The sequence below is a fragment of the Pinus tabuliformis genome, chromosome 9 (assembly GCF_031772625.1).
Source record: "Pinus tabuliformis cultivar Carrire ecotype Pingquan chromosome 9, CPIR1, whole genome shotgun sequence".
Taxonomy (NCBI): Eukaryota; Viridiplantae; Streptophyta; class Pinopsida; order Pinales; family Pinaceae; genus Pinus; species Pinus tabuliformis.
This window is the reverse complement of record NC_142307.1, coordinates 912,918,019-912,929,414: the sequence shown is the minus strand read 5'-3', so window position 1 is coordinate 912,929,414 and position 11,396 is coordinate 912,918,019.

Genomic DNA, 11,396 nt, shown 5'->3' with positions numbered 1-11,396 from the left:
CCAGCAATTGTTAAGATGAAAGGAGCAGGAATTGAAGCCCATAACTAAACCTCCTGATCTTCCATTAGCATCAATTCTAAAAAAAATCCATCCATTGAACATGGCTTCCAGGAGGAGGGAGATGGAGTCAGCAAATCCTAGAGTCTCTTGTAGAAGGATGATGTCGACCAGGGATGTTTGAAGCAATCTTCGCAGGGCTAGTTTTTTGTCGGGCCTAGCCAGCCCTCTACAATTGAAGGAGGCTATCTTCATCGGGGAGGGGCAACCGAGGGGTTCATTGCTCTAAGTACCCCATTGATGGTAGCTTGCTTCCCCGAAGAAATCTCTCTGCTTGCTTGAAGTTGAGCCTTAGAGAGAGAAGAAGGATGCCCTGTAGGGAGCTTCGGAGAAAGAGGAGCCATCGAGGGATCTAGACCAGAGGGATCTTGAGGGGAGGGTTTCTGCTTGAACTTGGATCTGGTCTAGTAGCGAGTGGGAAGGGAGTCAACTCCAAGGTCCGAGATGATTTCAGAGGGGAGGGGAGGGGGAAAAGAGGGGATCTCAAAGGAGGGCAAGGGAGGGGGAGGGGGAGGTCAACTTCTTCAAAACATTTTCAGAAGATAAATTTATTAAATCATCATAATCATGAATGCAAGAGGGAAAAGGGGAATTGTGTTGCTTACCCGAAGAAACTGCCGACCCTGCAACCGCTCTTGCCCTGGTGAGAGGAGGGGAAGGAGGCCAAAATGAAGGTTTGTTGCATTTCTTCACGGGTCCTTGCATATGGGTTTGATCATTTGGTGCCAGTCATTCTGATTCCCTTCATTTGTGTTGCGATCCTGCTTCCCCTGGTTCTGGTTAGTCTTTGAGGATATTGTCTTTCCAGTTTCCTTGCCACCCAGATCCCTGATGTTCTTGTTGAGCGCGTAGTCCTTAAAGAGATGCCCCACCCTGTGACACATCCTACATCTAAAAGGAACCCCTTCATAATCAAGGTTTTACCTGCAAGAGAAGTTCCTCCATTGAATTGTAATGTATTCCTGTAACCCTATGCTATTGTCAATGTGAACCAGGATCCGAGCATACACCATCTTCCTAGACACGAGATAGGACTTATCATATTCGAGGTATGTTCCCAGAGAATTCCCGATGCGTCTAAAGATGTCTTCAGACTAGAACTGCATGGGCAGACCGTGCAGTCTAACCCAGAGGGGGCCGGCCCCTAACTGTTCTCTCTCCGGATCAAAAAGTGGAGTCCATTGCTGGAGGAGGACTGGTGCTTGTTGGATGTGCCATACTGCTGAGAGAACCCAATTGGTGTGTTCTTCCCTGGCAAACATGAGTGCGAACCATCCTTTCAAAAAGGTTTGTACCACCGGGAATTCGGCAAGGTGGTTTCTCCAGACCTCTGAGACCCACTGCTTTAACCTATCAGCGTTGTAGTGCCGACCCTAAATTCTTCCAACAAGCACCCTCTAAGTTGTTTCCATGGCCTCGCTCCACTGGAAATCCTCTCCCAATATTAAGAAAACATCGAAGTTTTTGGGTATAAGGATCCTCAACTTCTTTGATTTGCGAGGGCCTTCTTCAGGGGGGTGGTTCAGTGGGGGTTCATGGGTAGGGTTTTGCTTAGGGGATAGGTCACCCAAGGGAGGAATATAGGGGAATGCCCTAGAAATGGGGGACCTATGTGAAATTGCTGGAAAGGGGCAGCGCTAAAGCCGGAGCGGATGGTCCAGAGGAGGGGGCAGCAGGGTCTTTTTGGGGTTCAGAGGGCATGCAAGAACTAACAGAGGAGGGGTGGACATCCGATGACAAACCCAGACTCATATCAAGAGATTGATCCACGAAGTTGAGGGTGGGGGGAGACAAAGCCTGGCCAGTGAAATCAGGGATGGAAGGAGTGGCCTCGGAGAGAGTTGTTGTCGAGCACGGGGGCCTTGAGATCAAGGGTAGAGAGGCTACTGTGTCAGTGAATTCATCGCCAAAGTGATAGCTTCTAGCTGGAAAAACCTTCGGAGAGGACTAGATGGAGGCACCCTTAAGTGGGTCTTTGGAATAGTCAACAAGGTCTTCCATAATCGACACTAAAAAACTGCGCCAGCTGCCTACAAAATCCTTAGGTTGTGATGCTGTAAAAAACCCTAGGAGGGAGATTAGGGGAATCCGTTAACAGTAAAAAAGTAAAAACCCCAGAGGCAGTCAGCTCTCAAGAGTAAATGGGCCCGCGTACCAGTGGCCAAGGGTGCGGCAGTAGGGTCAGGCAACCTCAGGGGAGGTGCAGTCTGTAGAAGGAACTGGTGAACTCTAGCCCCATCGCCTTCGTCGCTTCCGAGAGCTCATTTTTTCTCCTCGATTCCATCAAATACTAGATTTAATAATTTAGAGAATTAAATATTTATATGAATGTTATATGAATATAATGTTAGAATAGGTGAATTCCACCAAGTTTTATGTTCAAATCCCATTGGGAGTTAAATATGGAAGTCACTTTTGGAGTAATTAAACTATCCCAAGGAGAAGCCAAGCTTGGCAAGTCTCCCACAATCCTTGTGATAACATCTTGTTGTAGCGGCTACAACCACCCTCCAAAATTTTTCCTTAGCCTGTTTCGAAGCCTCCCTGCCAACCTTACACAACAATTTGTCTTGCTTCGTTAAGTACTTAAGATTCAAGTGTTTTCCTCACACAAAGGTAGCATGTTGATCACAGTTGATCCATTCCCCTCATAGGTTTCTCACCCAGACTTGGTCCAGGTGCAGGCTGAGAAACTTCTCCTTGAAAATTGCACATTTCTGGAGGAAAACCAGCCTTCCCTCCAGGAATTGTGCAATCCTCTCTAACAGCCTGCTGGGCTCCAGTATTGCAACCCTACCAACAAGGCACAAATTTTCCCAGCGGCAAGTTGTTCAGCCGAGGATTTGCGCAAATCTATGCAGTAGTCAGCTTCTCTACCCAGAAATTGTGCAAATCTCCTGGCCATCCAACCTAGATCTTAGCTAGAAATTAACATTCTTCTCCAACAGTCAAGTAGTCTGTTCATAGACAAGGACATCAAGTGGCAACATCACAACGAGTAGCATCATGAATAGTAGTTGAAGACAACATACCAAATGCAACGAATGCAAGAGGAGCTTTGTTTATAACACAGAGGTGGAACAAGGTTTCAAGCTCAAGCATGTCAATTGATGATGAAAGCAACTTTGGAGACTCCAGCTATGAAGTGACGGCATGACATGAAGATCGCGCGAAGGCAAAAGATGTAATAAAGAAGGAGTTGCATGTACTGAAGCAAAAACTCATGAAGAACATGAAGCTATGCAGACAAATGAATGAGTTGCAACAAGATCTGGAACAATAGTGGGTGCAACGTGTGCTCATGGATGAAACTGTGCCCGGACAAGTTAAGGATCCATCCCAGCAGCTAACACGGAGAAGACATCATGAGTAGTGTGGTTGATCGCATGCAAGGGATTCAACAACATTCATGTCATTATGCCCATGCATGCAATCCAACCCATTCAAAACACTCACTAAGGCAAAGACAAGAAGCAAGTCCAACTGGAGCCAAATGGGTACTTTGGAAATTTGATGTGCATGACCACCAGCACACTCTTGAAGATCAGCACGGACACTATGCATCAGTGTGTTGTTGGTTCAGCCACACCCAAGAAGACCATGGACATGTTAGCAAACAAGTTGGATGAAGGGGCCGAGCCAATTCACCGGTTGCAATGAAAGCAATAGTTCGCTTCAGTAAGATGTCACCATGAGGTGCATGCACACCATCACAAATGACCAAGCTTGGCATCAGCTCACTGGCTTGAACATCACAAGCATGTCAAAGAGTTGGTCTCACCATAGCGGACCAAGTGTCAGTGATTTCTTGCAAGGCTTGCTCAAGCCATGTTATCTCGCATGAGTACATGTGCATTGTAATGTTGAGTCATGTCAAGTGTAAGTCAAGTGTCAACAGTTGGATGTAATAGTCATAGAGAAGGTGAAGAGTCATGAGGGTAGTTGAACTGTCACAAAGGGGAATGTCAAGGGTCACCCCACCCTTTGCTATAAATAGTCCCTCATAACTCATTATATAGGATTTTGGTCAGCCAAGCTTCTACTTAGACTATTTTGAACGTGCCTTGGCTTCTCCACTACATAGAGTTAGTACATCTATTTCGAGGATCAAGTAATGTGGCCGTAACGTTCCACTGTTGGGGCTAGCAGGTTTACATGGATGTATTGTACGATTGTGACTTACACTTCTTTATATAATAAGAGCTAGCACATTTTCATGCATATGTTGTTATTCTAGTTGGACTATTCTAGTCGCTTTAATGCTATGTGTTGTTTAACTTACGTACTTCTGTAAGAACTGATTCACATGAAATTATATGAATCTTGTTGTAAATGTGTTGCATATGTTGCTAATGTTTTCACCGTCCATGTCGACTGCTCCGTCAAAGATTAGACCGACCTTTCACTTGAACCTGTTGAATTTGTAATTTCAACGCAGGCGTACAACGCCCAAAAACGTTCAGCAAACCCGCCTGAAATATTTCGCACCAGCTTTCCGGCGAAGGGATATTCCGGCGATCAACCCCGATAAAATTTAGTGTTGACGCGTGGCTCTCCCCATACGTAAGCAAACGTAATTTTTCGGGTGCTATCGTTCAGTCTTGTAATGGTTTCCGATATTGTTGTCCACCGTCCGATTTGCTTGAATGTTCTCCGCCGTTGATCGTTTGAAACCTGCATACGAGCCTATATTAAAAGCTTTGCGTGGAGTGAATTCAATTTTGTGTTGGCCGCCAATAATAATGTAGTTGATGTGCCCGTAGGAAGTAGATTAAAGCTTTAAATTCTAATATATTTTTATATGTCGAAGGTATGATGAATTTAAAGAAAGGCATGGTCTGGTCAGAGTGTTAAAATTTTTCTTACGCAATGTAATATCCAAAAAAAATGGAGCTCGTATATTATGTAATTTTTTTTGGGTTTATCTTGTATGTAACAAAAACGGGCTCATGTGTGTTCATTTTTGTGTGAACGAACCAAATGAAAAAGAGCTGCGAGTGAAGGAGTGAACATATATGCACAGCAGTGCGGGGAGTATGAGATTTTGGGAGTTGCATATGTAATGTTTATTTTACAGCAGTATGCGTAAAATAGTTTTACACCAGTAAGTAAAAAATGGTTTTTACAGCAGTTTATGTAAGTTCTTTTACAGCAGTAAATCCATGTAAGTTTGTTTTACAGCAGTGAATGAAGATTTTACACAGCAGTGTAAAAATCATTTTGTAAAAGAGGCAGAGTTTTTCTTTGGTGAATCCCTCTCAGCAAAGAGGATGAAGTTTGTATCAGACATTTTGTTTTAAATCAATAGAAATGTTTTTATGGTGGTGTTATACTCTGTTTCTCAGTAAATTTTTTTAAAAGCCTCCCTGTGCAAAAAGATCCTGGAGTAAAGGAAACAGAGCACTGTCTTTGTTTGTTGAGTTTTAGTTTTTATGTGTTTTTGGGATTTTCTCAGAAAAATCCCCAACAGTGGTATCAGAGAAGGTTTAGGCTCTTTGAAGGTGTTCAAGAAGCTGAAAGGAGGAGTCTTTGTTGCAGCAGTAAATCTTCTCCAGCAAAGTAAAGTCTTAGGCAAAGGATTCAGGTATTTCAAAAGTTTTTTTTGTGTTGCTAAAGAAGCAATCACTTGTTTTAAAATACACAGTCAAGAAATTGAAGCATAGTTGAGGCTGCAAGAATGGCTGGCACAAGCACCAGTAATAGCATGGGTATGCAGCTCCCATTATTTGATGGTAAAAACTATGACTATTGGGCAATAACAATGAAAGCCTTGTTTGCTTCCCAAGATTTATGGTAAATAGTTGAGGAAGGTTTTGAACAACCAGCAGATGAAAATGAGTTTAATGCATTAACTCAGGGAGAGAAGGATCTATTAAAGAGCTGCAAGAAGAAGGATTCAAAAGCCCTTTTCTTCTTGTATCAAGCAGTGCATGGAAGCGTGTTTCCAAGGTTAGCAGCAGCTAATACATCCAATGAAGCATGGAAAACCCTCAAGACAGCCTATCAAGGCATGGAGAGAGTGAAGACAGCAAAACTACAATTGCTGAGGAAAGATTTTGAGAATCTGAACATGAAGGAGTCAAACAACATTGACTCATTCTTCACACATGTGATTGGTTTGGTCACACAGATAAGGACTCATGGAGAAACCCTTGAATATAGGAGGATTGTGGAGAAAATATTAAGGGTCTTACCCTCAAAGTTTGATGCAATTGTCACCACCATTGAAGAGACAAAGGATCTCTCAAAATTTTCAGTTGATGAGCTTCATGCATCACTGATAACACATGAGCAGAGGTTGAGTAGGAATGAAAACTCATCTCTAGAGCAAGCCTTCAAGACCCAGATGTCCTTTGGAAGAGGAAGAGGTCAAGGCAGAGGAAACAAGAGAGGAAGAGGCAGAAGCCAGAACAGAGGTGGAAGGAACAACCCAGCAAATGCACAAGGAAGAGGCAGCAATCCAAATCAGAACCAAGGCCAAGGCATCAACCAACAAGGAGGACAACATCATGCTCAAGGACAAAGGTATGAAAAATCCAATGTCCAATGCTATTATTGTAAAAAATATGGGCATTATGCCAGTGAATGTAGGAAGAAGCAGCATGATATGAGTAATAGACAAAATGCAAATGTCACTAGAGAAAACATCAGCCAAAATAATGTGTTGTTAGCCTGTAACATGGCTGAAACAAACAGTGAAGACATATGGTTTTTAGACTCAGGTTGCAGCAACCATATGACAGGAAACATAGCCTTCTTTTCTGCTCTAGATCAAAATGTGAAATCAGAAGTTACACTTGGTACTGATAGTAAAGTCTCCGTTATGGGAAAAGGAGAGGTAAAAATATTTACAAAGCAGGGAGAAAGGAAAATCATAGCAGATGTCTAATATGTCCCCGGAATGAGATGTAACCTCTTGAGTATTGGACAGCTTGTCCATAAGGGGTACAATGTTTTCTTTAAAAATGATGTATGCACCATCATGGATATAGCACCCAGCAAAAGATGCATTGCTGAAGTAAAAATGACAAGGAACAGGATGTTCCCTCTCAGGATCAGGGCAGATTTGAAAAACAAAAATGAAATTGCAGCAGTTACCCAAGAGGCTTTCCAAAGCGTGCCAAAGGATGAAAATTGGTTGTGGCACTTGAGATTTGGACATCTCAATTTTTGAGGTCTTAACTTGTTAAGCAGAAAAGGAATGGTAAAAGGATTAACATTGATAGAGAAACCAGACAGCTTATGTGAAGGCTGCATCTTGGGGAAACAACATTGAGAAAGTTTTCCATCAGGTAAAAGCATAAGGGCAAAGGCACCCTTAGATATCATCCACTCAGATTTATGTGGACCAATGCAAGCTCCATCATTAGCAGGCAGCCAATATTTCCTAACATTCATTGATGACTTTACAAGAAAAACTTGGGTATATTTCCTTAAAAACAAAAGTGAAGTGTTTGAGAAATTCCGAAATTTCAAAGCACTTGTGGAGAACCAAAGCGGGCTGCATATAAAAGTTTTGAGAACTGACAAAGGAGGTGAGTATATCTCCAAGGAATTCCTAAGATTTTGTAGAGAAAATGGAATTCATAAACAGTTTACAGCAAGATACACCCCGCAGCAAAATGGAGTTGCTGAAAGGAAGAATAGGACCATCATGGATATGGTGAGGAGCATGCTAAAGGCAAAGCATTTGCCAAATGATTATTGGGCTGAAGCTGTAAATTGTGCAGTGTATATTTTGAACAGGTGTCCTACAAAAGCAGTGTTGAAAAAAGTGCCGGAAGAAGCATGGAGTGGGAGAAAGCAAAGTCACCCACATGAGAGTTTTTGGATGTGTGGCCTATGCACACATTCCAGATCAGCTAAGGAGAAAGTTGGACAGCAAAGGGGAGAAATGTATATTCATTGGATACAGTAAGGAATCCAAAGCCTACAGGTTGTATATCCCATCTACCAAGAAGTTTTTCGTCAGCAGAGATGTTCAATTCATTGAAGAGGAAGCTTGGGATGGAAGCATAGAGAAAACAGTGAATGTTAAAAACTGTTTGTCTCATGATGAAGATGAAGAGGAAGTGGCTGAAATCCATCCCCAAACAACAACGCCAACACAAGGACAGCAAGGGACACCATTGAGGATAAATGAGAGTGCTTCTCCAAGCACACCACAAGGAGGAAATTCAAGTGCATCTTCAAGCACTTGCACACCAAGTGAAAGAGGTAAGAAGTTCAGAAACTTAAGTGATATTTATGATGAAGGAATGAATTCCTTATTTGCCTTGTATTGTCATGTTGATGATCCTATTCATTTCGAAGATGCAATTAAAGATAAGAAGTGGATAGAAGCTATGGAGGAGGAGATGAATGCCATAGAGAGAAACAAAACATGGGATTTGGTTGAGCTACCAAAAGGCAAAGAAGTCATTGGAGTCAAATGGGTTTACAAGACCAAGAGCAATGCTGAAGGCAAGATAGAAAGGCACAAGGCAAGTCTGGTTGTCAAGGGGTACAAGCAGCAGTATGGGAGAGATTATGAGGAGACTTTCGCACCGGTTGCAAGAATGGAAACCGTGAGAGCAGTGCTGTCCATAGCAGCACAAAACAAATGGAAAGTCTACCAAATGGACGTGAAGTCGGCATTCCTAAATGGAGTGTTAAAGGAAGAGGTGTACATTGAACAGCCTCTAGGCTATGAGAAGAAAGGTGAAGAGCACAAAGTGTGAAAATTGAAGAAGGCTCTTTATGGGCTGAGGCAAGCGCCAAGAGCTTGGTACAGTAGGATAGATTCATATCTATTGGATAATGAATTCGACAAGTGTGAAGGAGAACCCACCGTCTACATCAAAGAAAAGGATGGTAAAATTTTAATTGTTGTCTTATATGTTGATGATGTTATTTTCACAGGTAATGATGATCAGCTCATTGAGAATTTTAAATCAGTCATGAAAGAGGAATTTGAAATGACTTACATGGGTTTCTTGAGATACTTCTTAGGCATAGAAGTAGATCAAAATGAAAAAGGAATTTTTATCTCACAAGCAAGATATGTAAATCAAGTATTGGGCAGATTTAACATGCAAGAGTGCAAGGTAGCGATCACTCCCACAGTAATGGGATTAAAACTCAGCAGAGAGGACATCAGCAAGGATTTTGATCCTAGTTTGTACAAGAGTATTGTTGGCAGCCTTATGTATTTAACAGCTACTAGGCCTGACATTATGTATGCTGTTAGTTTAATTTCCAGATTCATGGAGAGGCCAAAGGAGGCACATTGGCAGGCAACAAAAAGAATTTTGAGGTATGTCAAAGGTACCAAAATGTTTGGCATATTATATCGTGTCTCAGAAAGTTCAGATTTAATCGGATACACTGATAGTGATTGGGCTGGAAGTGTAGATGATCGGAAAAGCACTTCCGGTTATGTTTTTCATATGGGTTCAGGAGCCATTTCATGGGCTTCTAAGAAGCAGTCCATTGTAGCATTGTCTACAGCAGAGGCTGAATATGTGGCAGCTACAGCAGCAGCATGTCAAGCAGTGTGGATGAGAAGGATGTTGAGGAGCTTAGGCCAAGAGCAGGCAAAAGCGACAGTGATTTTTTGTGACAATAGCTCAGCTATTGCATTGTCAAAGAATTCAGTGTTTCATAAGAGAACGAAACACATTGATACAAGGTTTCACTACATCAGAGAATTGGTGAACAATGGAGAAATTGTCCTAGAACATTGCAGGGCTCAAGAACAGGTTGCAGACATCTTGACAAAGCCATTGGATCAGAAAAGATTTGAATTTTTGAGGAAGTGTTTGGGTATGACCGAATGCCCAGTAGTTGAAATTAAAGGGGAGTGTTGAATTTGTAATTTCAACGCAGGCGTACAACGCCCAAAAACGTTCAGCAAACCCGCCTGAAATATTTTGCACCAGCTTTCTAGCGAAGGGATATTCCAGCGATCAACCTCGATAAAATTTAGTGTTGACGCGTGGCTCTCCCCATACGTAAGCAAACGTAATTTTTCGGGTGCTATCGTTCAGCCTTGTAATGGTTTCCGATATTGTTGTCCACCGTCCGATTCGCTTGAATGTTCTCCGCCGTTGATCGTTTGAAACCTGCATACGAGCCTATATTAAAAGCTTTGCGTGGAGTGAATTCAATTTTGTGTTGACCGCCAATAATAATGTAGTTAATGTGCCCGTAGAAAGTAGATGAAAGCTTTAAATTTTAATATATTTTTATATGTCGAAGGTATGGTGAATTTAAAGAAAGGCATGGTCTGGTCAGAGTGTTAAAATTTTTCTTACGCAATGTAATATCCAAAAAAAATGGAGCTCGTATATTATGTAATTTTTTTTGGGTTTATTTTGTATGTAACAAAAATGGGCTCGTGTGTGTTCATTTTTGTGTGAACGAACCAAATGAAAAAGAGCTGCGAGTGAAGCAGTGAACATATATGCACAACAGTGCGGGGAGTATGAGATTTTGGGAGTTGCATATGTAATGTTTATTTTACAGAAGTATGCGTAAAATAGTTTTACACCAGTAAGTAAAAAAATGGTTTTTACAGCAGTTTATGTAAATTCTTTTACAGCAGTAAATCCATGTAAGTTTGTTTTACAACAGTGAATGAAGATTTTACACAGCAGTGTAAAAATCATTTTGTAAAAGAGGCAGAGGTTTTTTTTGGTGAATCCCTCTCAGTAAAGAGGATGAAGTTTGTATCAGACATTTTGTTTTAAATCAATAGAAATGTTTTTATGGTGGTGTTATACTCTGTTTCTCAGTAAAAAATTTTAAAAGCCTCCCTGTGCAAAAAGATTCTGGAGTAAAGGAAACAGAGCACTGTCTCTGTGTGTTGAGTTTTAGTTTTTATGTGTTTTTGGGATTTTCTCAGAAAAATCCCCAACAGAACCTTGCTATAACAACCATCACACTCGTCTCAAATTCATCTGTGAGTGTTGCACATGTTATCCTACCTTGTATGATGTGACTTTTGCATCTGAGTGGACTGCTCCGCCAGAAGTTGTGCATGTCCTTTGTGTTGTGTTTTCCTAGCCGAGTTGGGACTGATCCCTTTCAACCTAGAACTCAGCTTCACCTCCTTCCCCTTTCGAAGTGTTGGAACCTCTCATACACCTTCCTTGACTCACTGCATCAGTCACACCCTTGCTACTGATAGAGTTATTCTACTTGCCTTTGTGCAACACTGTAGTCAAAGCATTACCTTATGACCCACTTCTAGGACTCCTACACCAAACAGTCTGAGGTCTAATTGGGACTTCTTACCTGGGAGATCCACTTGACATGTTGGTGGGTCCAGCATCATCAACATTTCTGGTGCTAGAAGG